Source organism: Amblyomma americanum, chromosome 6, assembly GCF_052857255.1.
Source record: "Amblyomma americanum isolate KBUSLIRL-KWMA chromosome 6, ASM5285725v1, whole genome shotgun sequence".
Taxonomy (NCBI): Eukaryota; Metazoa; Arthropoda; class Arachnida; order Ixodida; family Ixodidae; genus Amblyomma; species Amblyomma americanum.
Window position 1 is genome coordinate 69,164,971 of NC_135502.1, and position 27,610 is coordinate 69,192,580.

The window sequence follows — 27,610 nt, forward strand, 5'->3', positions numbered from 1 at the left end:
TTCTTTTTTTCTTCCTCATTCTGTCGTTCTCCCTGTACTTTAGGGACGAAGAGCTATGGTAGATACTAAGTCGGAGAAGTAATAAAACAAAGAAGGAGGACGAAAGTAAAGTTATGAAAGAACGAAATCAAGAAGGGGGAGAATAAAGGAAGAAAGGTTGGGGAAGGAGGAGAAGAGACGAGATGAAGATTTGAGGGCCCCTAGAGCAGAAGTGGGAGAGAGAGGTGCGCCGATGGAAAACCGTTTCGCGCCGTTCGGAGCGAGCCGGTGCCGCAGTTTCCGAATGTGATTGCCGAGAGAGCTGCATTATAATGTGCTCCCTTGTGTTCGCGCCTCTCGGCTAGGCCACGCCTGTGGAGGTTCGAGCGAAAAACAAGAAATTCGGAGCGGCGGAACTGAATGGAGGGAAGAATAAGGAATAAAGAATAGGGACAATCTGATGTCTGTTCGGGGACAGAGTAGGCGGAACGCAGCGTGTACGGCGCTTCGTTTGAAATAAGCAAGCGCGCCGCCGTTGAGATTGAGAATGAGAACGGAACGCTGTGAGGGGGAGCCGTGCGAGTGAGGCAGGACGAAAACGAAATCAAGAGACGGAGCGGCAAATGCACAAATCAAGGGGAGGCGCGGAATATATGCTTGATGAGGTAATAAGTGCAAAGAAAAAAAAAGGCCCCCTCCCTTCGCTCAAAGCTATTCCCCACTTCCTCCAATCCCCAATCCGCCGCCTGTAGCAGCTCTTCAACCTCATTGCCTGTCATTTTCGCGGCCTGGAAATGACAAGCAGTATGCCTCCTTCTCCACGCCCGAAAGAACCACGCTACATTGGAAATCTCCCCTTCGTCATCGTAGCCAACCGTGGTTCTACACTGTAGCACACCGGCAGTTGCCGGAACGGGCCGGGTGGGACTCCGAACTATTCGGGCGGGAAAAAAGTGTCGCCCAGTGTGGGATTCGGGCGTGAAAAAGAGAAAATAAATAAAGGGAAACCGGAGCTTAAGCGGTTGGGCGAGGAAAAAAATGTAGCGCAGAATGATGGGGAAGGAACTGCTAGAGGGGATACGAAAGGGATAAAAGCTTGCCGGCCCGGAAACGGGATCCGCTATTTGAGAGGACTTTTCTACCGCGCCAAAGGAAAAGGCGCTAAACGGAAACGACTAGCAGGCAAGGCGTGCGAAAGAAGCAAGGTTGAATGGGAGGAGGAATATGGGGAGGAATGTAGGGAGATATAGGGAAGCGGTCTGAGACCACCGACAGCGCCCGAATGGGAAACCAAAGTAGAAAAAATATGAATAACGAAGTGGCAACGGAGGTAAGGCACCGTGAAACCGAACCTCTGTTTCAGGGCGAAATTCTGGTCGCCGCCGCCTCGCCCACGTTGCTTCTCTGCGCATGAAGCTTCATTATATGCTTACCTTTCCTATTTTTCTCTACTTTGGGGAAATGATGTTCCCTTCTCTCTATTTCTCTCTTGTTTCTCTTGCCCGCTTCATTTATCTCGTTGTGCTTTCTCTATTGTACGGCTGCAGCGCGGTCGTACACACAGAGAAATCCAACGGGGCGCCGTCATCCGCCATGCGGCTCGGTGGGCGTTCGCTCTCCCCATTTCCTCATACTCTTCCCTTTTCGCTTCTTGCTTGCCCAGCCTCTCGTCTTTTCAATTTACCTGCGCGCGCGAGGGAGAGGGGGAGCGCGTGCGCCCTTTCCTTGGGACGGAGAACTCGCGGATGCGTCACTGATCTGGGCCCAAGCCATGTCGTCAGCTGTAACCAACGCACCGTCGCCTCCGCCCTCCGGTTGTCTCTCTCTCTCTCTCTCTCTCTCTCTCCTCTCTCTCTCTCTCTCTCCTCTCTCTCTCTCTCTCTCCTCTCTCTCTCTCTCTCTCTCTCTTCTCTCTCTCTCTCTCTCTCTCTCTCTTTCTCTCTCTCTCTCTCTCTCTCTCCCCGTGTTTTATTCACGTATTCAGGCCCACTCTTATCCTTGCGAAGATTTGCACGCAATGCTTGCGTTCCAAGTGCAGTGGGCACTTGTCTTAATTCCTACCTCTCCTTTAGTATCTATCCATTTTTTTATTGCTTAATGAGTAGCAGTGAAATGGCGATAACCCTACGCCGCATTAGTCTGTTTGCATCATAGTGTGTCTAAATATTTGCTTGAAGGAAAGCTGGCGCCACCGTCTATACGAGATTACTAAAGAGCCCTTCATCCACCACGTGAATGTCGGGAAGACGCGGTTTTGTACTTGTCTTGGCTAGTGTTGGGCTGAAAGCGCGTATTGTACCTCGAAATTGGTAGTTGCGCTGCGATGCTCTCCTCTGCGCAGATTAAGCTATTTCGATACTGCGTTTTTCACTTCCTCAATCGATTTAACGCACGTGAAAGTTGGGTGTTAGGCTGGTATGGAAGCTTGCACAACATTTCTTCGGGGTTTTCCTCGAGAAGAGTCGTGTTTTTACGATTTAATCCACATTTTGGGGCCAACTATAGCCAAGTGAAATAAGAAACTTTGTCTTCCCGGCAGTCCTACGCCTCTCCATTGTGGATGAAGTGTAGCGCCGCCAGCTTTCCCTTTAATTATTTTAAGATACTCTATGTATTTGCCTAATCTTCATCGCTAACTGACTTAACCGGCTGAAAAGGAAAAGTACCCGGCTGAAAAGGAGCTTCTCGTTGTGCATTGTTCATAGCGCCACTCGAGCGCGTTCGACTTCTCTTTTTTGTATGTTTTTCTTTGGTGTGAACTCTTGCTACCTGGTATCAACATCTTAACTTTCGCCTCTTCCTCATTCCTCTGTACTCTGCACACACATGCGCGCGCGCTTATCCCGGTTTTTATGCAGCATGTAAATAATTTTTAGGCTCAGGAAAGCAATTCAAATTGAATAACGTCGGCTTAATTATAAGCAACCCAATTAATTAAGAGCAACCCCAGAGGCAAGTAGGCCACACAGCCACGTGAACTTGCGGCGTCATCACAACCTGCCTACTGGATAGTGAGTAAACTGCCCACCGTGGCAGGTGGAAGTTTAATTAATGATAGGTCGCTCGAGAAAAGCAACCTGTGCCGCACTTGGCCTACACATAATGAACCTGCCATCGCAGGACTGTGGCGCATCCTTTAACCGCTGCACCATTGCGCAACTTGAGTGGTATGAGGACTCCCCGGAATCTATGAATCTAAAGTGGAAAATTACTCCCGCATATATGGGAATTAATTCATTACGCTATGGCGTCATACTTTTAAGGCGGAGTTTGTGTCCCCTCCAATATTCTTTTTTTTTCGTTTTTTTTTCTCTCTTCGCTTTCTGACAGTTTCTTTTTTTACTTTCTCTTCGGTCAAAATTTTCTCAATATTACGTCGCACCCTGTTTAAAGAAAGAGCATGAAATCTATCTCCAAGTTCCATTGTGTCCTTTCTTTTAACAGTTACATTGTGACCTTTACTTTTGGAAGATAGAGTGACAAGTGCTGCTGTGTCCCTAACTTTGTCACGCAATCTCATCCGTCGCACAACACTATTTCCTTTCTTTTTTTTCTGTCCGCGTAATTAGGCTGCAGCCGATATCGCAATGCTCCGAACAGCGCGCTCTTTATTTATAGGTGCTCACAGCAACGCGGCGACCACTGCTTAGTCAGCGGCACATCTCATCTAATCCAAGGATAACGTCGCAGGGTGACAGAGGGAACGAAAGAATTAGGAGAAGGTGGGGGAAAAAATTGCCAGCTGGCAAGATCTACCGGACGCGAGTCGGGATGCGATTACGATTAACCCGAACCTTCGAAGGACAGGGCATAGTAAGAAGAACAGGAAGGCCTGCCGAGCTGTTGCCCGCTCAGGTGAAGGCTGATAGATAGGTGATCTTGTTACGCGCACAGAGTCGTCGTCTTGCGTCTCGAGACACGAAGCGCTGATGAATCCTGGAACGGTCCGTACGACAACACCTTTCCGTCGGATGGCCTCGTATACAAGCGGGCGCAATTGCACCTGGGTGGGCGTGATCGATTGCGCAACAAAGTTTTCCGCGGAGGGTTGAATTCAAATCCTTTCTTTTTCGGTGTTGCGCACTTCTCTGTTCACATCTGTATTGCGTAATATCGAGTTGAAGAAACAGGCCAGACGACTCTCGATTTAAAAGTACGCACAATACAAATCGTACATTTTGAGATGCTCATCTCCTTTTTGCACTCATAAAAACAGCGCGAAGGACGAGGTGGAAACGAAGAGAGGGTGAATACAGCATTCAGCTTACACCAATACTGAACTTAAATCAACAATCAAAACTTTCCATGGTTGTGCAGTTCTTTCTGCAATTTTTGTTGCGGTCATGTGCAATACTCTCGGATAAAAAGTTTAAATATTGAAAAAATGCAAGATGCTGTTATAGAAATATTGAAGATAAGGGTCCATTCTTCTGATCTGTAGCAAAACCTTTCTTTTAACGTGTTTTCATTGATCGCTTCGAGCAGTTATTGCTGCCGTAGAACCAATGGGGAACGTTTTTGACGATAGCAGAAACGCTAATAGTAAAAAAAAAATTCAAGACTGCCGTCGGAGGCTCGGTGGATATATTGATTGTTGTAGTGAAATCTTGCATTATGTGAAAAAAATTGCGTTCATAACTTGTTTCCCCTTCAAAAATGCTTTTTTTCGAGAATTGATGGGTATGTACGTTGGGAGCACAGATAGAAGCGTACCTTACACTATGCAATGATGCATCCACTGTGGTCCTCTAGCACAAGTAAAGAAGGAGGCGTTCGTTAAGAAAGGAAAGGCGCGATACCTTGCTCAGTTTAGTTGAGCAACTGACCACCAGGTCGCAAGATAGGTTTTTAGAAAAACAGCCGCATTTCGCCATGAACGCAGCGCAAATACAGCCTTACGCTGAGTGAACACACAGGGCCAAAAATTAATCCCAAGAATTCCACAACGCCGTGGCGCCGCATGCAATACAGTTTTGGGACATAAGAATACATTGACATTTTTTTTTCTCTCGCGTCCCTTTGTGTTCATCCAAACGAGCATAGGTTCCCGAAATACATTTAAAAAAAAACCTGTAGTCGACCCTCTTCTTCAAAGCTCCGCAAAATGTGTATCGTTGCCGGAAGCGTACGTTTCTGGCTGCTTAATTTGGGCTATTACATAAAACCGCTCCACCAAAACACGTGAAAAATTGGTAATGCATCAGAGAGCCTAGAATATCCCGACATCCTTCTTAAATAAACCTGAACTGACTCCTTCCTTTGTCTGAGCCATTGGTAAGCGTGATCTAAAGGGACAGCGCAAACTATAGAAGGCCCTGTCCTATAGCGACCTTTCCAGTTATTTTTTTTAGTTTACTCATGACGGTAGCAAGACAGGAAGCACACGCCCAAGAACCACGTTCTATAGAAAGCGCTCGTCACTCCAGCAGAGTATGGACCGGAATCCTCAAGCAACTGCTCACTACGCGGCGTTCCTTCGGTTCTGGAGCATATAAAAAGTTCATTAGCTTTCTGGCGGTCTCATTTGTTCGGACTTCGGAAGCCATTTTATGTGGCAAGTATTTGTGAAAAGCTGAATGAATTTTCAGAGAAGGCCTTCCACGCGAGTAAGCTCCTCTGATGATCTGTGGTTGTTGGCCTCAAGGCTTTCCTTTGACGCCAGTTGTGAGGTTGCTGTGAAGCCACGTAGAGGTCGCATAGGTCGCATTTACCATCGCTTCTTATCTCCTTCTTCCATTTCTCCTCCGCCTTATTCTCAGCTCAGCTTTCATAGGCTGTTTTCGAACCGCCACAAAGGCCCCGTGACTGGCGTTCAGATGCTGCCTCCAAGGTCGCAGAATCAAATCCTGGCCGCGGCGGACGCCTTTCGCTGAAAGCCAAGTTCAAAAAGGTTCGCAGGGGCTTCACTACAACACCTAATTACGTACCCTGTATATAGCCAGTCGACGTGCCAAAAACACGCGGTAACACCGACGAGTTCACTCCGATGCGAGAAGCTGCGCTTCAAAGCGCGCCGTTATGTTGGCTGTTGTCTCTCAGGGTCCCTGAGCATCCGCTTTAGGGCGTATACTATGTGTGTGACGTTACCGTCCGGTTTCCTCGACAATTTTCGCTGCATTCGAGCCGCCACATCATCTTCCGGCATTTCGACCAATCAGGTGTGACCGATTATGGTGGTTTTGATTATAATAGAAACTCGGAATACGGATCCTGGAGCCTTCCGTTGCTGCGTTTCGCACAGCTCACATGGACCTTCTAGACGTTATACTCCATACACAGTTAACCTGCATGGTTTCATTGTTCTGTCTTTAGATCCGCGTTTAGTATTTCCTCAAGACATGAGGGAAAGGCGAGCAAGTTTGCCCAATGAATAAAACTAAAAAAAGGTAATTTCCTTTGGTGGGCGCTAATTAAAAGCTGAAAAGCTAGCGTTTTGAAACCATGGTGTTCTATAAGGCTGCATGTAGGCTCAAGGAGTGTCCTATATAAAACAAAACGGACGCCGTGAAAGCAATCCTTGGCATCTGCGGCCCTGCAGTCGCCAACAGATGGCTCTGTAGAAGGCTGCATAGCGCTTACAAAGAACCTCGAAGTTTCTTGCTCTAGGTCCTCTTGATGTGTACTGGCTGGCACGTGTGACGTCAGCGAACGTCAACTCGACTCTACGCTCCACAGAAAACGGAAATGTACTCCAGATGCTCGCGCAAGGGCTTCACACAAGACTGGCTCGAAATGTCAAGTATGGCTTGAAATGTCGACCTCTCCTCGAAGTTTTAATACAACCAAGCGCCTTTTTCTTACGGCGCTCAGCTTGCGTAAGGCAGTGTTTCTGTCTGTATCTCCTGTCCTCTATCTTGCCCAATGCGAACTGCAGAGAGGTTGCAGTGAAGCCCCTGGAGACAGTATCGAACGTGTTCGTCTGTAAATCAGACACAGCACTGCTCACTTTCTCTCCTAATTAGAAGCCTCAAGGTCCAACTTGTCATGCAAAGGGTTCTTTTTGGGCATTTCATCGAAAATCCCTCCTAAAATGTTCTTTCCTGCAATAAATTTGGACGAAATCTGCTTTTCATTTTTTTTCTTTTCACGCAGATTGTTTCACTTATCCTCTCGGTCAAGGCCAGCGGGAGAGAAGAAAAAACAAACAACCTCTCTCTGAGGAAACAAAGAGGCAGGCATCTGCTATTACCGCCATTGAATGGCTGACTTATTGCTATTGCAATTGTGTGAACGATGGTTTTCGAGTTTTTGAGCCCAAATATGCATGCTTGGGTTTTGTTTCCCAGTGAGAAATCTCGAAGTTAGCCGCTTTTAATACCAGGTGCTTCTTCCCAATCATTTGCCTTTTCTGCGTGTGTGTGCGAATCTTAACTCCGAACATTTCCAACACTCTAGGACAAAAATTTTGAATATTGGGAAATTGTAAGGTACCGTTATGAAAATATTGGAGGTAATGGTCAAAGTTTTCCATCGCTCGAATCGAGCAGTTAAGACTGCCGTAGAAAACAAAAACGTAGATGACAAAAACATTAATAGCAATAAAATTCAAGCTTTTCGACGGGATATCCGCGGTATTATTGATTGTTATAGTGAATTCTCAAAATATACGAAAAAATTGCGTTCATAAACTTTTTCCCGTTCAAAAATGGTTTTGTCCAGAATTGTTGGGTATGGAATACACCCATCGAATTCTTCCCGCCACTTCCACAAAAACAAAGTCCTCGATAGGCAACTGCGACCTTCAAAGGGCATATGAGGATCCCCAACCACCAGCTAGCAAACGTCCAATCTAATCATTCCACGTCGATAGGATTCTCATACTTGCACAACTGAAGCGAACGTCGCGAAAGTTTACGCGTCACCATGGATTGGGCAATTCATAGCGTTGGCGCAACGGGCCGTCACAACAGCTTCGCCGGCGCCGAATTTCGTAGACTCTGGGGGGCCGAAAACGCTAATCTTGTTTGCCGAAGCGATGCAGAAGTCGTCGTCCTGTGCGCGCGCGCTTCGAGGCGTCTGGAACCGGTCCCGTCCGACCGACGACGCCTTCTGGCGTGTCTGCCGGTGTGTTGTCATCAGCCCTGTCTTGGCGGGAAACGACACCGAGACGTCGTGAACTTCTGCGTGGTCTCAGGACAGCCTCTTTGCAGTCGGCCGCTTTGCGAGTTGAGGTGCGTTACCAAGCAGTCCTCTCGCAACCTCTACCGACGCGGGGTCAAGTTCTGTCGACGGAAATCCTGTAGGTTAAAGGGTCAGACTCGTTTTACTCTGCGGCCAAGGTCAGACTTAGGGCAAGCGTCCTGAATCCATGTGATGTAACAATAGCGAATAATAACGGTGTGTTACCAACGTAATGCAATGTCGAATGTTATCGCAGTCGCATTTCGAAAGTTATATTTAAGATTGAGGAGTTCCATGACTCAGTCATTACCCAGCATGCACGAATATTTGGACGGATTTGTCCACTTATATTTTTACCTTGGCTTTAATCGGCGCTTGAATAATAATATGTTAATAGCACTAAGTGTGATGATCTTCACATCGATAAGGAATCGCCTCGTCTCCTTTTGTTAATTTTGTTTCTTTCATTGAAAGAGTTCAGCCGCGGAGCATTAAGTCGTCACAAGTCTGCGCCTACGTTCCTCCCTGGCTGACGACAGGGACGACTAGGATCGACAAGTTTCTTGGCGCAATTTCCGTCATCGCTTCTACAACGCAACCACAAGAATCTACTGTAGCTTGTTTCTTTCTCTTGATATTTTTCTTTCTGTCACTTGATTTGTTTTCATCGCTTCTGTATATCCCTAAAGGTATGTACACATACAAGATTTCATTACTCGCTAGAGCTCGCAGCATTGTGAGGTAAGTCAAGAAACATGGAGACAGTAAAAGGGCTCTTCTTGTTTTAATTGCAAAGCGCCTTATAAGTGCGAAGGTAGTGGCAGCAGGAGTGCAAAAGCTGTACACGTGGACGCTTCAGTGCAGCCGACGAGTAATATTTAAATATTTGCCTCCTCAGATACTAAGGTGCCTTTTTCGGCAAAGTAACTCTAGTGGTGGCAGACGTCAGCAAAGGTTTGAATCGTGTTTGCTATAGAGCGGATGAACTAAATTATAATAGGAAACTTTTTAATTATTACCTTTAAGCACGTGCATGTGATCTATCTGTAGCTGGCCAATTAGTAATAGTCACATCTGCTTTTAGAATTTTCGAAAACTCTATTATGCTCGGTGCTGTGGCCATGAAAGCTGAAGAAGCAAGCATCGCAGACTTACCGTGTGACGTGTGTGCTGATAGATGTCGCTGTTAGCGCGCTATACAACCACATGGTTACACTTTAACGTGCCAGTATGGCCAGAATTCATTGCTTCACAGCCTCGAGAATAATACAGAGATTTAGAATAGCGCGATCAGCTTCCAGAGAGAGCCACTGCGCATGCCGAGATCGCCCTGAGGGCGACAGATGATGTCAGGTTCCCGCCAGGTGCCCGCCAGGTGCCCGCCAGGTGCCCGCACGCCTGCCGCGTCAGGACCATCAGCCGCGCCGCGCGTCGCGGTAGCGGTTGAGCGTAGCGCTGTGCTAAATCTCTCTAATCTCTCTACGTTGACTCTGCAAGAGAGAGCTAAAGCTCTCGTGGTGTAAGTTTTCTTGGGATGGCGGAAAGGTTCAGAATGCGTACAGAACTGGTAAACGGCGAAGTTCTTAAGAAAGTAAGTGCGCCACTACATACAAGATGTCTTTGGGCAGCCAGGGTCCAAGCTACTCACACTACTCACGCCGAAATTACGCGATCCCCCCCCCCCCCCCCCCACGCGTGCCTTCAGCCAAGGCCGCATTCGCCGACGATTGCGCGTTTTTGCACTCGGGAGGTGATGTGAAGGCCGTTGGTTGCGGGACCTAGCATATGCACATAGCTCTTTTCTCTTTTTCGTTTTTTTTCTTCCCTCTGGCCGAATGATGTCGCGAATGGTTCGGTGACTCTACAAGGAGGCTGGGAAGCAATGGGCGGGTCTGTTGACGACCCCTTCTACCATCAGCGAAGCCGTCCGACAGCGCATCGTCGCCCCACCACGTGCCCGCCTCGCCCACTCGCCTAATGAGTTTTATCGACTGGCGTTCGCCGCCGCAGTGCCGTGTAGCGTCGGGGGTGGGGGGCAGCAGTGACGAGGCCGGGATTGCGGGGGCCCGCGTGCAAAACAGAGACCGCGACCGGGGAAGGGAAGCGGGTGAGGGACTCCGTGCACGCAGTAGTCCCTCCTCTTTCCCTCCCCCTGCCCACGCGGCATCCGAAATTGGGCTTTAATCAGCGGTCCGGACGTGAGCTTTGCTTTCCCATCAGAAGCGTGCGCGTTGGCAATTGGTCCAGTTTCGCGCCCACCTCGCGTACTATGCTTGCTTTTCGGCCGCGCCGAATCTCATCTGTACACGTCCGCCTAAGCTTCCGCCCGAACCGCACTAGATTGCGCCGTGCGTACGCGGCAAACAGTGCGGCAGTGAAGTGTGCTGGTTGCTTCGTTGTTGTTTGTGACGGTGTTTCGGGCTAAGAGTGAACGACGGTGCGTTGTTTGCCTCACAGGAGCTAGCGCTTGTGTCATCGTCAGAAGCGAAAGTGATTGCAATAACGCTTTCGTTGAAAGCAGTACACAACGTCCAAGCTCGTATATAGGGGCGGTAAGAACACGTGCGAGAAAACAGAGGGAGGCAATTTGGAAGAAAAATTTTATGTAGATAGATCTGTTTGCCATTTGCCTCGCTAGCATCGGACTTGGAGCACGGCGTGCCGACGCTTGATATTGATGACCCGGGCAATTAGGGCATCGTAATTACGACACGCAAAATTTCTTCTGCACGGTTTTGACGTCGAGGTAGCAAGCTGATTCCAAGCGCCTGAAACTCATGGGGATACCTGACCCGCCTCTCACTGCAGGTAATCCTTTCCAAAAATTTCAATAGGTTGGTGAGTTCCTGACTATAAGCTTTAAGCTTTAAGTGTGCACCCTCAGTCCCCTTGTCATAGCGGTCGACGGACACGTGAGAAACTCATTTTGTTGCCGCTCTTTCTTTCCTTTTTTTCCCCTTTGTTCCCATCCCCGCGTGTAGGGTAGCCTATTGTGCATCGCCTGATTAACCTCCCTGCTTTTCCGTCCATATGTCTCTCTCAATAGGGAGTCCCATGGACTATGTATAGACTGGTTCTAGATACGAAATTTTTGTGAGGGATGGCGTCACATTCGTTGGTTCCACAACTTCTGTCCCCCCCGCTCCAATTGGGTTGAAGTGACTCGGGAACAACGCCAGCAATGCAAGCACCAAAGATCTGCGCGGAGATCTGTGACATTTAACCTGACAGACAAGAAGCGTGAAAATGAGCCTGGTGCAGTTTTTTATTCATCTTTTTTTTTGTAGGTGATTACTCACCAAGGCGGAATCACACTCAAGTACTTACTTCTCTCGCAAAACTTAATTTTGCTTTCTACGTTCTAAGCTCTCCTCTGCAAACGTTGTTTCGTAACCGACTGATTCTTGGCGAGCTCACCTCAGTATATGTGAATAACGTCGTTGCTCTACATCGCTAACCTATGCGATTCGGATGAAGAAAGCTCACGCATCGATGCTCTGACTGCAGCAAAGAGTTTGTCCTCCAACAGCCTGCAACACTGCATTAATAATGTAGGTGACATAGCATAAATCGTAAAAACCAAGCGCCTCGATACCGGAAGCTCGTAAAGGTTATTTAGTCGCTGATGGTAAAAACGCAGGCACACGTAATGTGTAAGGAGTACGTATGTACAGTCTTTGCCAAAAGTAACCAGGCTGCATGGATTGCTTCTCCCTCATATAGGTGGAGCTCCTGCGGCTTTCCTAAAACCCAAAAGGTATTGGAAGGTGAGAAAAAGGGTTCTCCTTACTTGATTTATAGTTTGATTCGTGCGATAACTGTTTCGCTATACAACTGAGAACCAAACTGGACAGCCTGCTTACTACTGGCAAAGGGGGTAGGTACTTGTGAAAAACCATGGTATTTGTGCGGTGACTTTGTGACAGATTCGTGCGCTATGTTTAATCTGTCGGTTCAAAGTGGTGTCATCCTGTACTGGTGCTGTGCATAATGAAGACCTCAACCTATCGATTACGTCTGTCAGTGTGTATGTGTGAAGTGTTGCGTTCAATCATCATCATCATCATCATCATTCAGCCTTACTACGCGCACTGCAGGGCAAAGTCCTCTCCCATGTCTCTCCAATTAACCCTGTCCTTTGCCAGCGTCATCCACTCTTTGCCTGCAAACTTCTTAATCTCATCCGCCCACCTAACCTTCTGCCGCCGCCTGCTACGCTTACTTTCTCTTGGAATCCACTCCGTTACCCTCCGTTTCATCACCTCGGCCTTTTCCAGCAAAGCGAGTACCGCGCGCCTGTCAAGTCACTAGGAGAAGAAGTTGTAATGCTTCTCGAAGCACCAGAAGTTCTGACTGATTTGCGAATTTGTTAGCGAATAAAAAAATAAAGCAGAAATATCCAGCCTTAATATAGCACTTGACTTGGCGCATTGCGGTGCTTACATGGGTAACAATAATAAAATATAAAGACCACGCGTGTCGTTGTAAGCGTACACTGTGCACATTTCTAACGTGTAGCGTACACTGTGTACAGGGTCGCTCAGAATAAAAGGGAACACGGGAGCGTGTGGTCGCCGCACTTCGCGAAGCGCTGCCGGCGAACATCGCTGGCAAAGGCGCATGCGACTGGTGCCACCCATTTTCGCCGGCTCTCGCAGCGCTGCGCGAAGCGCGGAGGCCGCACGCTCCTGTGTTCTCTTTTATACTGAGCGACCCTGTCGTGCATGTCAACCAAATGTTATGGAAGAAGACGAAGATGAAGAGGAGAAGGATGTGGGGTATGAAAAGATAGTCACGATATTGTCACCGGCGAAAATACAGAGAACAAAGCTGTTCACTCGGGCGAGGTTTGCCAACACCGCCGCGCTCGTTCTGGACAAAGAAGACGTTCGGCCACGCGCTCGGGAACACAGTTCGACCTCCAGGTGGCGCCGGCAGAAAGTCAGCAGCGTGGCATTGCCCCTCCCATCTAAGAGGCATCGACTCGATGCCGCACGCGAGGGGAAGAAAAAAAAATAAGGCGAAAAGTTAATGGCGGGGTTGGGTCCGGGGCTAACGGGAATAAAACGGCTTCATTCGCGCCACGTGGACGACCTCGGACGTCGGGTGTCGAGAGGACCGGACAGTTCCTTGAGGGAGCACCTCGTAGGTCACCGCGCTGAGGCGGCGTAACACCTGGTACGGACCAAAGTAACGGCGAAGAAGCTTCTCGGAGCGCCCTCGCAAACGGATTGGGCTCCACACCCAGACTTGGTCACCGGGTGTGTAAATCACCTCCCTGCGGCGGAGGTTGTAACGCTCGGCGTCGCGTTGTTGTTGGCACCGGATTCGCTGTCGAGCAACTTGGCGAGCAACTTCGGCGTCACGGACAAATTGGTCGGCATCCACGACAGAAGAGGGAGTAGGATCCGGAAGAAGCATGGCGTCCAGCATGGTCAAGGCTTCGCGACCGTGCACCAAATGGAAAGGAGTGAAGCGCGTCGTTTCGTGAAGCGCAGTGTTGTACGCGAACGTTATGTAAGGAAGTATCCGGTCCCAGTTCGCGTGGTCATCGTCGACATACATAGAAAGCATATCGGCAATTGTCTTGTTAAGCCGCTCAGTCAGTCCGTTGGTTTGCGGATGGTAAGCTGTTGTCTTTCGATGACTGGTGCCACTGAGTCGAAGTACCTAGTTCGTAAGTGCCGACGTAAACGGGGTTCCCCTGTCAGTTAATACGACCGTTGGAGCTCCGTGACGAAGCACAATGTTATGAATGAAAAAACTTGCGACTTCGGCGGCGGTACCACGGGGAAGAGCCTTGGTCTCACAGTAGCGGCTGAGATAGTCAGTGGCAACAGCAATGTACCGGTTACCCATGGAAGACGCCGGAAACGGACCGAGTAAGTCCATGCCGACCTGTTGAAATGGGAGGCGTGGGGGATCGATAGGCTGCAGGAGCCCGGCTGGTTTAGTCGGTGGCGTCTTCCGGCGCTGACATTCTCGGCAGGTTCGGACGTAACGGCGGACAACCGCAGCAAGCTTGGGCCAGTAGTACTTGGTGCGTATGCGCGCCAACGTGCGGGAAAACCCGAGATGGCCCGAAGAAAGGTCGTCGTGGCACGCGCGCAGAACTTCGTCACGAAGCGCAGCTGGCACTGCAAGCAGATAGACAGTGTCCGTTGGGCCGTAGTTCTTTTTGTAGAGTACCCCATCGCGCAAGCAAAACGATGACAGTCCGCGCTTGAAGAGCCGAGGTGGAGATGGGGCGATTCCTTCAAGGTATTCTATGAGGGGCAGCAGGTCAGAATCGGCCCTTTGTTGTTGGGCAAGGGTGGACGTGGTGAGAGCACCAAGAAAAGCGGAATCGTCGTCGGACTCGTCAGTGGGGCACAGGATTGGGGCGCGAGATAGACAGTCAGCATCGCTGTGTTTCTGGCCAGACTTGTGCACGATGATGACATCAAATTCTTGTAACCGAAGACTCCATAGAGCAAGCCGCCCCGAGGGATCCTTCAGGTTCGCCAACCAACAGAGTGAATGGTGGTCGCTCACGACCCGAAACGGGCGGCCATACAAGTACGGACGAAATTTCGTAACGGCCCACAGCACAGCTAGACATTCCTTTTCCGTTGTGGAATAATTGACTTCTGAACGGGACAAAGTGCGACTGGCGTAAGCAATCACGCGTTCTAGACCATCCTGCCGCTGAACAAGGATCGCGCCGAGGCCAACGTTACTAGCATCAGTGTGCAGTTCAGTGTCGGCCTCTTCGTCGAAGTGGCCAAGCACAGGCGTACACTGCAGACGGGACTTGAGTTCTGTGAAGGCGCTGTCCTGGTCTTGGGCCCAGATGAAGGGTTCAGAATCCTTCGTCAGGCGGTTCAAAGGCTCTGCTAGCCGGGAGAAATTTGGAACAAACCGGCGATAGTACGCGCAGAGGCCCAAGAAACGACGCAGGCTCCGTTTGTCTGTTGGCTTAGGGAAGGCAGCTACGGCGGCCGTCTTTTCGGGATCTGGACTAACACCTCGTGCGCTGACAATGTGACCAAGAAACTTCAGCTCTTGAAATGCAAAGTGACATTTCTCTGGCTTGAGAGAGAGACCAGCGGAACGTATGGCCTCGAAAACAGCACGCAAGCGTTTCAGGTGCTCACCAAACGTGTCAGAGAAGATCACGACATCGTCAAGGTATACGAGGCATGTCTGCCACTTCAGACCGGACAGCACGGTGTCCATCATTCGTTGGAACGTGGCAGGGGCCGAGCACAAGCCAAAAGGGAGTACCTTAAACTCGTATAAACCGTCAGGCGTAATAAAGGCGGTCTTCTCTCGGTCGCGTTCGTCGACCTCTATTTGCCAATACCCACTGCGGAGGTCAAGGGACGAAAAGTAGGTGGCGTGGCGCAGGCGGTCTAGGGAATCATCAATGCGGGGCAGAGGGTACACATCTTTTTTCGTGACGGTATTCAGGCGCCTGTAATCGACGCAGAACCTGAGGGTGCCATCTTTCTTCGTGACGAGAACAACAGGCGATGCCCAGGGGCTCGTGGAAGGTTGGATGACGTCGTCCTGGAGCATCTGTGTAACTTGGCGGCGGATGGCAACGCGTTCTTTGGAAGACACGCGATAAGGGCGCTGGCAAATTGGTCTTTGGTCGTCAGCAACGACAATTCGATGCTTGGTAAGCGGCGTCTGTCGGACCTTGGAAGTTTCCGCAAAACAGTCGCGGAAGGAATAGATTAGGCTTTGCACGCAGTTTTTCTGACTGGCCGAGAGGTGCGGGTTCACGTCAGTCGGAATGGCTGTAGCCGTCGCGTCGGCGAGGTCTGACGTGGCGGATAAAGAGCACTGCCTCGTACACTCTCCAAGCTCGTCAAAATAAGCGACGACTTCTGACTTCGTCAAATGTTGCGGTTCACGAGTAAAGTTCGTGACTAAGATTTCGGTACGACCATTGGCAAGGTCTACTAGGCCTCGGGCGACACAAACTTGCCGAGCGAGTAGCAGGGACATGTTCGCTTCAGCAATGCCAAGAGCGCCGGTGCTGTCAGTACACTCGACTGTGACGAACTTGCTGGCTCGCGGAGGGATTGTTATGTGGTCGTCACATATGCGCAACATTACTTTACAGGGCTCGGTGGTTGTGTTAACGGCTCGCTGGGCGGAAAAAGATACCATGAGTTCCTGAAGGTTTATGATCGCACCATACTCGTGAAGGAAATCCATGCCCAGTATGAGGTCCTTTGAACAGTCAGCTAACACGGCAAAGGAGCCGGTGAAAGTAAGACCACGGATTTGGATGCGGCAAGTGCAGACGCCGATTGGTGTCACGACATGGCCACCGGCAGTGCGGATCACGGGTCCACACCAAGGCGTCAGAACCTTACGGAGTGTCATGGCTAGCTCCCTGCTCATCACAGAAAAATCAGCGCCGGTATCGACGAGTGCGGTCAGTTCATAACTATCGACGGTTACTAAAATTTCAGCGGAAACTAATCGTTCGCAGCACGTCGGTGAGGTCGTCGGATCGGGTCGTTGACGCTCGGGCCGTCGCGTCCAATCGTCGGTTGGAGGCTGTTGACTTCGTGCAGCGGCGGCGGCCCTACCCCCGGAGGACGCCGTCTTCAGTTTTCCCGCCGAGGGGACGTGCCTCCGAACTGACCGGAGGTTGGGGGCCGACTGGGCGCAGCAAAGCGCCTCGGGGTTGGCGATCGCGACTGTCGCCGCTGTGAGGTCGGGGGCGGCACTTGAGAGTTCAGGTACTCCTCTATGTCCCGCGGTCTTTCACCATAGCGCGGTCGAGGCGCGTCCGGTGGGAATCCTCTCAGACCCATCCGCCGGTACGGGCAATTCCGCAGAACATGGCCGGGCTCCCCGCAGTGGTAGCAGAGTGGACGATCGTTGGACGTTCGCCACACGTACGCTTTGCGGAATGGAGGGCACGGGTCCTGCTGCTGCTCGATGGGACGCACGTAACGATGGGGTGGTGGTTGTTCGGCAACGGGGCGAAACGCTTGCGGCGCCGAGGCAGGTCGGCGCAGGGCATCGCTGTAGGACATTACGTGCGGCTCCGAAAGGGGTGCTGGGGGTGGCTGCACTGCTCGCCGGATTTCGTCACGGAGAACATCGCCTGTCGAAGGTACGCTTTGCCACGCTGCCACGCTGCCACGCTGCTGACTTTCTGCCGGCGCCACCTGGAGGTCGAACTGTGTTCCCGAGCGCGTGGCCGAACGTCTTCTTTGTCCAGAACGAGCGCGGCGGTGTTGGCAAACCTCGCCCGAGTGAACAGCTTTGTTCTCTGTATTTTCGCCGGTGACATTTTTGGTGGAGCCGTGCTGGGTATCATCCCATGTACGCTGACCGGGACGATAGCCCTGACGCTTCTCCCCGACGAGCAGACGCCACACCTGTCCACAAAGCGAGCCGTCGCCTGCGAGGCCTGCAACCCGAATTTGAGCCACTCACGATTCCTGCTCGGGCCATGACTTCCGCCACTGGCAGCCAGACAGGTCAGTCCTTCGGCAGTGACCCGCCGTTCGTCTTTCTTGCACCTCGGTCGCCACCATCCTTCCACGGCGACCGGTTCGAGGATGTAGAAGATTGGTTGGCCGGTTTTGACCGTGTGGCCGCGTTCAACCAATGGGACGACGAGCGAAAGCTGCTGAACGTGTACTTCGCACTGCAAGACTCGGCGAAAACGTGGTTCGAGAACCACGAGGCGTCCTTCTCTAACTGGGCAGCTTTTCGCCGCGAGGTGCTCGCCACGTTCAGTTCGAGCGAGCGAAAGGAGAATGCCGAACTTGCCCTTCGCTCCAGGTCACAGCAGTCCAACGAGAGCGTGGCCATGTTTATTGACGACATGACCCGCCTCTTCAATCGGGCCGACCCAGCCATGCCCGAAGCTACAAAGGTGAGGCACCTTATGCGTGGGGTAAAGGAGCAGCTGTTCGCTGGCCTCATGCGCGACCCTCCGAGAACTGTCGCCGCCTTTGCCAAGGAAGCGACGACCATAGAACGTTCCTTGCAGGAACGGAGTGCCCAATACGGCCGTCAGGCAAATGTAGCGGCCGCTCAGTACTGCACGTCCTTGCCAGGCCCCGGGGATGAGGCGCTGCGAGCGCTTGTGCGGAGCATTGTCCGCGAAGAACTGCGACACCTCCACTTGAGTGCTCCGGCAGAAAGTCAGCAGCGTGGCAATATAATAAAGAGCCTTCTATGGGTAGTCGATGGGGAATGCATATGCAGCAGTCACGCCCAGTGTTTCGGGGTTCACCTCAAAAGTTCTTTTTTCTCTCTCTCTCTCTTGCCTTCAATTACATCTACATGGTGCTGATTGCTTCTCGGTGGTTAGAAAAACACTTCTCGCGGTGTCAAATGCTGTTGCACAGGCGTGTAATGAGATTTATTCCAAGCTCCCAGCTGCAATTTTCTTCCAGCTCTCTCTCTCTCTCTATTTTTTAATTTTGTCCGAGCGCAACAGCCTGGCTTGCAGAACCCGCCGTGTGCCTCAACAGTTTGTCCCAGCTGTGTCAGCCTCGCTCTCCCGCGCCTCTTAATGTTCCTCCGCGCCCCTACTCTCGGCAGGAGCGGCCTGCCTTACAGCCATGCATCCTAGCGCGCCACGCACACACGCGCCCTTCTTGGCTGTTGGCAGCGGCAGCTCATAAACGAGCTCTTAATCACCGGCGCTATTATAAAGCTTCGGCCCGATAAGATATCTCGGGCGTAGAGGGGGGGGGGGGGGAGTCGCCGACCAAGGCACCGTTCGGACGCCCCACGATCCCGTGAGCTTTCAGCTGCGGTCAGAGAGAGGGGAGAGGGACGAATGCTGCTTGCGTGTCAGAAAACAAGACTATAGTGCGTGCGTAAGATGAAAGGAAAGGGAGATAGAGAGAGAGAAATAAAAAAGAGGGAGGGAGGGGAGAGAGGGAGGGAGGGAAAGAGCAAGCGACCGTGGTGTGACGTAAAAATAAACGCCCCGCACAAGCGGACACTCTTGACGGTGGCGGCCACTTTAAATAAAGACAGACGCGAACGCTTGCGAGCCTCGGCGTCCGCTCTTGCCGTTGCGGGCGCTGGTGAAGCCTCAAAAAAGACAGAAAAAAAGAAAAAAACAGAGAGCTCGGCATTAGCGCTGGTCGGGAAAGGAAGTGGAGGGAAGCAAGTCCGACGCTTAATTACTCATCGATTGCTGCGGGCAGAAAAGGAGAGGAGTTGCGATGGGGAAAAAAAGGTTGCGGGAAAAAGCTAGAGCGGGGGCTGATGCGGGAAGCGCGGTGGTGGCGCTGAAGGGGAAAAGAAGGCGTCGTCTAAATTAAGGAACGCCGCAGAAAGCGCTCCCTGGTTCCAACCGCGGGGGAAAAAAAAGAAAGAGAAGCCGGAATGTTGGCCCCTCGACGAGCTCCTCCACTCTGCGGCTGGTGCAGCAAACACGAAACCACCGGGAACGCGCGAATCAACATGGACGCCCGCAGAAAAGGGATAAAAAAGGAAATAAAAAGAAGAAAGGATAGAAAAAGACAAAACGTGAGATGTATCAGAGATAGCGTCGTTATCTGGAAAGCCACATCGCGACGCGAAGGATGGGATGGGCTGATTGTGGAAAGGAGGAGAAGGCGTGCACAAATTTGGAGTGTGAAGTTGTTTCTCTAGATTCCTCGATTAAAAGTGAAGCCATTGCACGATTTGAGCTGGGACTTTGCTGGTGCGCTTCTTTATAGATGGATGCTTTTTTTTTTTCGAAAAGGTTAAGGGCTAAAAGCTGCATTCAGAGGACATTCTTTGTAATATAGAGCTGCCGTTCCAAATTATTAACCAGACACTTCCTCCAGCGACACTCTGTTCACTGTACGGACTACGGAGTCCCTCATAGCGAGTATGCGGCTTTCTTAGGCAGTATTCCACGCATGAAAATAGACAACCCATTGCGAAGACAACACTCAAAGGAGAGGTAACACAAAGTAGAGGTAAAGGAAAGGAAACACGAAGGTGTTTGTGCAGAATGTAAATTAGTGAAGAATTCTGATCCATTCAAAATGCGCATGCGATGATGCATAGTATTATGATATATGCGGTCGTGCATGACAGCTCAAGGCAAGGTTGTTATGCGATCGCATTGCCACAAGTAATGGTAATTAGGCGTCCGCGAAGTTTTTTTTCTTCTAAATTAGCTCTGCTTATATCCACGTAAGCAAGTACTATCAAAACCAAAAAACTGTAGGATGCGCCACACCTGAGAGTGCGAGAGACAGAGTTACTTTTCTGAGTGTGTTTGGTCTAACGCCAGCGGCTGATAGCGGAACTATCAGATCCGAATGTCGCTCACGCGTCCTAGAAACTTTTTTCCAGGATGAAACTTCCACTTGCAGAAATAGCATGTTTGTCTACCATGACTGAAGGTACGACAGCGTGATCTTCGAATGAATTTACAACAGCCAAAATGCGCCCTTGCTTTATAATTTCATTGCGCATTCTCTAACTCAATTATCTAAAGCTTGCCGGATTAATCCCAGTTATCTGTTGTCATGAAAACAAGAAAGCGTCATTCAGTTTTTTTTAACGTATTTTCTCCCTATGTTAGTGGTGAGCATTGTGTTACGTCACTGCAGTCTGTCGCAACAAAGGAGGCTTAAGTGAAAGTGGCGACACCTCGTGACGTGGCTTTCGTCAGCAAATGACCGTTTTAACCACTTACCCTTCTTTAAAGCTTTTACTGGAGGAGCAGCAGCTTTGTTTCCGTATTCGAAACTCTGTGAGTCACCTCGTTACAGACCTGGTTATCGTACGTCACCGCCGACGAGAGATTAACGTGCCTGGGGATATTGGATCGCCATCAGCCAGCGCCTGCCTGCCGTTAATTTAAGGGCACAGGAGATGCCGGCGAAAGGAAGTCATTTCGTCCGGTTGCGTAGATCACATTTCCACGCGCGCTGCCAGCTAGGCGCTCAGTTTCTACAGTCGCAAATTTGCTCCTTGCCGTAGTCGGTAACGCAAACTTAATACGCCCATGCAAAAGTGGCGAAACCTTTCGGGTGCTAAACGAATGAGCTAATGATGTCTAACGAAGAAATAATCCCATAACCATTGCTTCTTCGCTGGTAAAATTAGAATGGCGGCCGTGAGTTGGCTGCAGATCAAAGCGGTGGTGTATTGGGTCGCCCTGTGAAACTGAAGCTTACGAAACGTGAGTTAATGTAAAAGATGAGGAGAAGTGCATTGGTGTGGCCAGTGAGAAACTTTCACTTGGAAAATCCTATTTTGCCTGTTTGTTTGTTTTTTTGACGAAAAGCTTTCTAGAACTGCATTGTGCGCAAACAAGCTTGAATGAGGATTAGACAGAAGAATGTAATTTGCCTTAGAGAAAAACTTGGTCGTCTTACGTTAATGATCGAGGTAAATTTAGTAAAGCTCGCTCTATTCGGTACAGTGAGCTGAGAATTTTCTTTGAAAAAAAGGGTAAAGTTCTACTACAACTAAAACGGAACAAAGAAGAGCATAAGTGAGCTGCTAGAAATAAAGCACCTTTCACTTCGCGCAGGCGTGAAGGTCTCAGACATCGGAAAATTTCTTGTGCTGGCTTTTGCAGGCCGCAGTGGCAACAGCAGACAATCGTTCCTGCCTGAAAGTGTTTGGAGAAAGCAAAACAAAAATAAGCTCACATCGTGTACGTCCTGACGGGTATAATGTTTGTGCGTGTATGAAGCGGAGGATACGTACGAAACATAAAATGTGAGGCCACAATGTGAGCAATTCGAAATTGATTCACTGCGCGGAAAGTGCACACCAATCGGCCGCGTGATTTGGCATACATTATTAGCATGGAGGGAAAAGACATACATTTGAACTTCCTTTAATAAAAGAGAACATGAAAAAAATGTAGGGGGTAGCTCCTTAATTTTATAGGAAAAAGACAAAGAAATTAGAAGGCTTGCATTTCACTGCTCGAACGCCAGGAAGGCGTTTGTTATAACAAAATTGTTCGCAGCACATTCTGCAGTCGTCTTTAATGTATAAGAAGCATAGACCTATTAGTCCGTGGCACAGTGACGGATTTATGGGAAGGGGGTGGAGGGCGGTCGACAAGCAAAAAAATTTAGGCAGGAAAACCACGCTGAACTTTATTCTTTCTTCGAAAAAATTCAGAGAAATGCGTGGTTCAAACTAAAGCTGTCCCTCCCCAACCACCCGCCCAGCCGCCTCCTCCAAGACTGATCCCGAAAATTCGCCTCTGCTGAGACCTACAAAATGCACATATCAAAAAAAAGCCCAAAGAAAAAAGCCATAGAAGGGGACTTCCTCTTAATGAATACATAAAAAGAAAATAGATGCATGAAGAGCATCACATTATAAAAGCACCAACTGAGCACATATGCGGTTACTAGTATATATTACCTATTTGTGTAAACGAAAAGAAAAAAAGCATTCAGTAGGAACACAAATGTTTTTTTTTGTTATCTGTAAGCTTTTTATCCCCCTCCAGATTTTTATCTCACAGATATTTACTGAGCAGTTCATTTCCTAATCTGTTACATTTACGCGAGTAAATTAAGAGAAAAATTGGTGAGCAACAATGAAACGGTTTTCTTATCTAAGTTTTGATTGGCCTTCTGATATTGGCCATCCTATCTCTATGCTCAAGTCTTTCTGTAACACACCCAAAGAAACAAAGCTCGGTGACCGTGGAGGCTGTAATGATTTGCCATACCCCTACGAAGCACCCCTGTTACGACAAGCCCTGTCCGCCCACGCCGTTTTACGTTTTCTCGCTGGCCCGTCCAAGTGGGCTCGCGAGACGGAAAAGGCCCGGGGCGGCTCCTCGCGACCCACTGCTCTTCGAGCCCTCGCGCGCGGCAAGGTCAGGCGCCGCAAACGATTCGCTAATTGCGCGGAAAGCGTCATTAATGCTACGTCGAGCGCAGCCGCTCCGCAGTCGACTAACGAGGTTAGCATGAATGCCCGCACCTGTCCGCACCTGCCTCTCTTTTCTCTTTCGAGGCTATTTGAGGACCGCCCGTTATCCTCTCTTGCCTTTCATTCGCGCTATCTCTCGCTCTCTTCTTTTTCCTCATTTCTTCCCTGTCTCCGCACTCGAGCAAGGATCAAGGCGGTGCTCGATCGAAGATGCTCTGAAATTGTCACCGCAGTGGGCGCTTGCTTCTCTTCTGTGCACTGAAACAGCGTCCCGAAGAAGACGCTTAGCGTCTCTGAATGGTCTTTCTTCCCTGCGTGACTGGATATCTCGGCCGTTTCACATCGTCGCTTTTTTCAGTGTTCCGAGTCTCTTTTTACGCACCGTCCTTTCCTGTCGGATACATTCTGTTAGATTAGGACTGCTTTATTCCACGCTGTACAGTGTTACTTTCCTCTCTATCTTCGATATATTCTTAATGCTGTCATGCTTGATTCACTGTCTTGCGCGCACATTTGCATAAAAATTTGTGCGTGGCTTGAGATGGCTGCGTGACATCGCTAATGGTAATCGTTACTCTCAGATCAGTATGAATGCGTGTCGGGTAGTTACGATAGCTGCTACTACACACTGCTGTATCCCTGTCAATTGTTTGGGTTTCTTTTGGTGATTCTGTGGCAGTAAACTTGATGAGACACTTGGAGGAAGCAAGCCGTCGGTCCTAGCAAAATCAGAGAGGAAGATAAAGAGTATTAGCGAGAGGCACTGAGTTAATGTGAGTAGACTCTCCCTGACTGATGGCACCACCATGAAAGGAGAGTAGAAGATGGCGCTCTCCGCGTGCTGCCTTCCATGTTTGTTAAGCCAAGGTATAGTTGTATAGCTTCGTTTTCCGCATGGCTCTAGCCGTGAAGAAGTGCTTCTGCTGAATGACTTGTCATTTTCTGCTCTAGTTTCCTACCGAAGTTTACTTGGCGTTCTGCTCCTGGACATAACCTTCTTCCCCCTAGAAATAACGCTGGTTCCTCTCGTGGAAGATATGTGTTTGTGTTTGACTCATACCCCCGGTCTAGATCCTGTCCGTCAGTTACATCGCCAACAGGAAGTCACGAAAGCGGAAGTGACGTCATACCGTCCGTCCGTCCGTTATGCTCTTCAACTCGATAAGAAAAAATCTTTGTGCACAATTAGATTCGAACCACCATCCTTCCGTTCCGGAGCTGAGCGTGCTAAGGACTACGCTACTTCCTGCCAACGCATATGTGGTTCTCCTTGTCTGGGACGCTGGAGAGTGTTTGCGGAAAGGCGTCGAATCAGACGGATGCCTCCCAAGAAATAATGTATCCAGCATTTAAAATGCACAAATAATTGTGTATTTAATTAACATCTTAACCGCACATCAGTGACACAAGCAGCAACACCCCGCTAAAGGCTTTCGCCTCACTGCACTTTAAATCAACAAAGTGCCCCCCTGAATTTGTTGTTTTTCGTAATGCGAGCATGTTCATCCACGTCCCAATCTTTCAGTGAATTCCCAGTTTGACTCCTGAACAGCGTCGTCATTGGCGCTGGCTTTCACTCCGCATAATGTTTACCCACTTGCTGGCTCTTAAAAAAAAAAAGGAAAGCTGCACACGTCTACAACCTCCCCATCCCTCCTCGTGCTCAATGCTTCGCTGTCCACCCTCCCCTTTGCTTCGCCTTGACCTCCTCCTCCTCCTACTCCTCCTCCTCCTCACGCCGCACATTCTGGTAGAGGAAACCACGCAGCCTTTCAGCTCCGTCCCGCCCTCGGCCCCGCTTCTGCGTCCGGTAACGATTCTCTGGGAACACTGGAAGCGGACGTCAGGGACGCGAGGACGGCTCCTGGCCGCAGCCATAATCGCCGCTCCCAAATTGCCACGCCACTGTGTCGGGGCTGCGACTGCGTACGCGCACGTAATCGTGCACTGGCGAACGAGCAGTCCTCTTGTCTCGCGAATACGCTGCCGCTACACGACGTCGTTTACTTCCCCCGATTTTACTTTCCTTTCCCTTCTTTTCTTGTATTATGACGGCGGAATGAGCATGGGAGATACCAGCGTAGCGATGAAAAATTTATATCCTTCCCAGTATTCGCTCTATCTCATTTTCTTCTTTTTTCCCCTCCACTAAGAGTTGTCACTGTTTCAGAGGCTCATGTACATCCTTGATAAAAAATATTTAGCCCTCATAGTTTGCTTTTCAGCGGTGTATAGTGGCACGCTTACGGCTCCCCTGGAGCCCTGAATATCTGCAGGGTAAGCTGAACCCCGGTACGCATCTCTTAGAACTTTTCGGTCTTTCGCGTACTTGAAGTGGTCCACTGTTAAGTGGCTCATAAATAAACTGTATGCGGTCTTTACATGAATGCCCATGCGTGAGTACAAGGCAATGTGTTCTTGTTCTCGCAGAAATGATAGGGGCGTTAAGTAACAATATTTTACACCTGACGAAATTACGAAGCTTTAAGTTCATAGTCTCGCTTATTATGTTGAAATCATGCACTCGCCTCACGGAAGAGAGTAGCTGCTCAAAAATAGCAAGCTGTTGGCCGAGTTAGTATTTGCTGCTTCAACACGTATTTTGACCACGCATTGAAAATCAGTAAAGACAACAAGTAGTTCTGCAGCATGTGAACATGACAGGCAAGTGCCACAGAACTCCTTCCAGGGTGGTTATGAAACTCAGTCACATACACAAACAGCTCCTCCTAAAGATTCTAGAGTTGTACGTCAGACCAAATTCGCCTGCTCAGAAAATCAGAATCAGTTTATTGTGTTTGATGATGAAATTACACACACACATAGTTACAATCTCATCGGCTGCACAGGGCTGTTAGAAAAGTGCGTAAAGATGTTTAAATAGAAACATCAGCAGAAAAATACTTAAAACTGCTGCATAAAATATTTTTTTAAATACCGCGAAGACGAAGAAGGCCATTTCCTCAGCCGCATTTCCATCGCTCAGAGAGGATAGCCTGCTGAGCCTGATGTTGCACAATACACACAGAACATAAAATGCAAGGCGGTGCAGCCTATAAAATAAACACAATTTACACATTTCAATTGAGGGCTTCGTGTGCTGTTACCAATGAAAAACGTTTTTAGCGTGACTGAAGAAAAAGATAAAAATTACGCTTGAAATCAGGAGTGTGAGATTGATTCCTTTACACTAAATGGTAATAAATAGAAAACATGTGGAAGGAAATTTAACTGTAAATTTACCGTAATTTTTTTATGATTCGGTAGCAAGAAATTTGTGTGACGTGAGAAGTGAGTGAAACTTTGATGAGGAAACTGGATATATTTAATTGTTGAATGGGAATTTATCCTCTTGTAAACTTGTAGATGAGAATTTTAAGTGAATAATGAACCATAGATGACAGCTACAGGATATTATGGGCATACTGTAAAAATCAGCACTGCATAAAAAGTCACTAAGCATAATAATGTGTATGGCTTGATTCTGTGATAAGTGTGTTCTGTGTTTTCCTAAGAATAAATGTAATACTTAGATTTATGGTTATAGGGGTTTAACGTCCCAGAGCGACTCAGGCTATGGGACGCCGTTGTAGAGGGCTCCGGAAATTTTGCCCACCTGGGGTTCTTTAACGTGCACTGACATCGCACAGTACACGAGCCTCTAGAATTTCGCCTCCATCAAAATTCGACCACAGCGGCCGGGATCGAACCCGCGTCTTTTGGATCAGCAGCCGAGTGCCATAACCACTGATATGGCTATGGTTGGAAGCTTAGTAGAGTGAGATGAGTGTATGTCAATTAAAATTATAGCTTAAGTTTACGACCACACTTATGCCGTATGTAGTTTTATTTAGAGGCAGTTTATATGAATATAGAATTTTTAAATTTGATTTAATATCTGATACGGGTCCCATTTGGACCCAAGATATTAAACTTATTTTTGGAAATATGACGGAGTGTTTGAAGCTTGCTTCATCTCCACCACAGGTTGCCCCGGTATTGCAATGCCTCCGGGATCGTCCTGGGACATTATAGCGCGCGTCTTTTCTATCCTATCTTTCTATCTTATCTTTTAACTCTCCTACTTTCAGCACGTGGTAGCAATTGTGGCTCAACTTGAACCAGTGGGCAGTGCTGTGCACTTTCCCTTTCATTGTTCCTGACAGCAACAGCAGCAGCAGCAGCAGCAGCAGCAGAATTTTAAATTGCATTCAAGATCTATATCCCAAGAAACATAACGTCATCAGTAGCTATAAGCATTGTTGAGTCGGCGGAAATAAGATTCAGGAACAGTCTTTGACGGAGATGAGAGCGAGCATGTCAAGGTCAGTTTTAGAGGCATTATTATTCATCATGTTGTCCGGACACCTGGTTGCTAAATTTGCAGCCTCAACACTCAGTTTATGCGTGGGGGAGTCTGTAGTCGCATATAACTTAATAACCAAATCAGTTTATGCGTGGGGGAGTCTGTAGTCGCATATAACTTAATAACCAAAGCGGCAAACTTCCCTCAAAGGGCACTCCAGAGAAAGGCGTCGACAGATTATTATGACGTCACGGTTAATCTGAGTAAGCCGTAGTTATTCCTCATTCATCTGCCACCCCCTGTGATTTCACG

At 49.1% G+C, this 27,610-nt stretch overlaps 1 protein-coding gene and 1 non-coding gene across 3 annotated transcripts in view; both read left to right on the forward strand.

The window, feature by feature from the left end:
- Positions 1 to 27,610, forward strand: part of LOC144094761 (uncharacterized) — a 440,689-nt gene that overhangs the window by 389,827 nt on the left and 23,252 nt on the right. The gene's annotated exons all lie outside the window — the stretch shown is intronic.
- LOC144095745 (U2 spliceosomal RNA) lies at positions 26,838 to 27,022 on the forward strand. Its single transcript, XR_013306761.1, has one exon. It is a non-coding gene; the product is annotated as a U2 spliceosomal RNA (small nuclear RNA).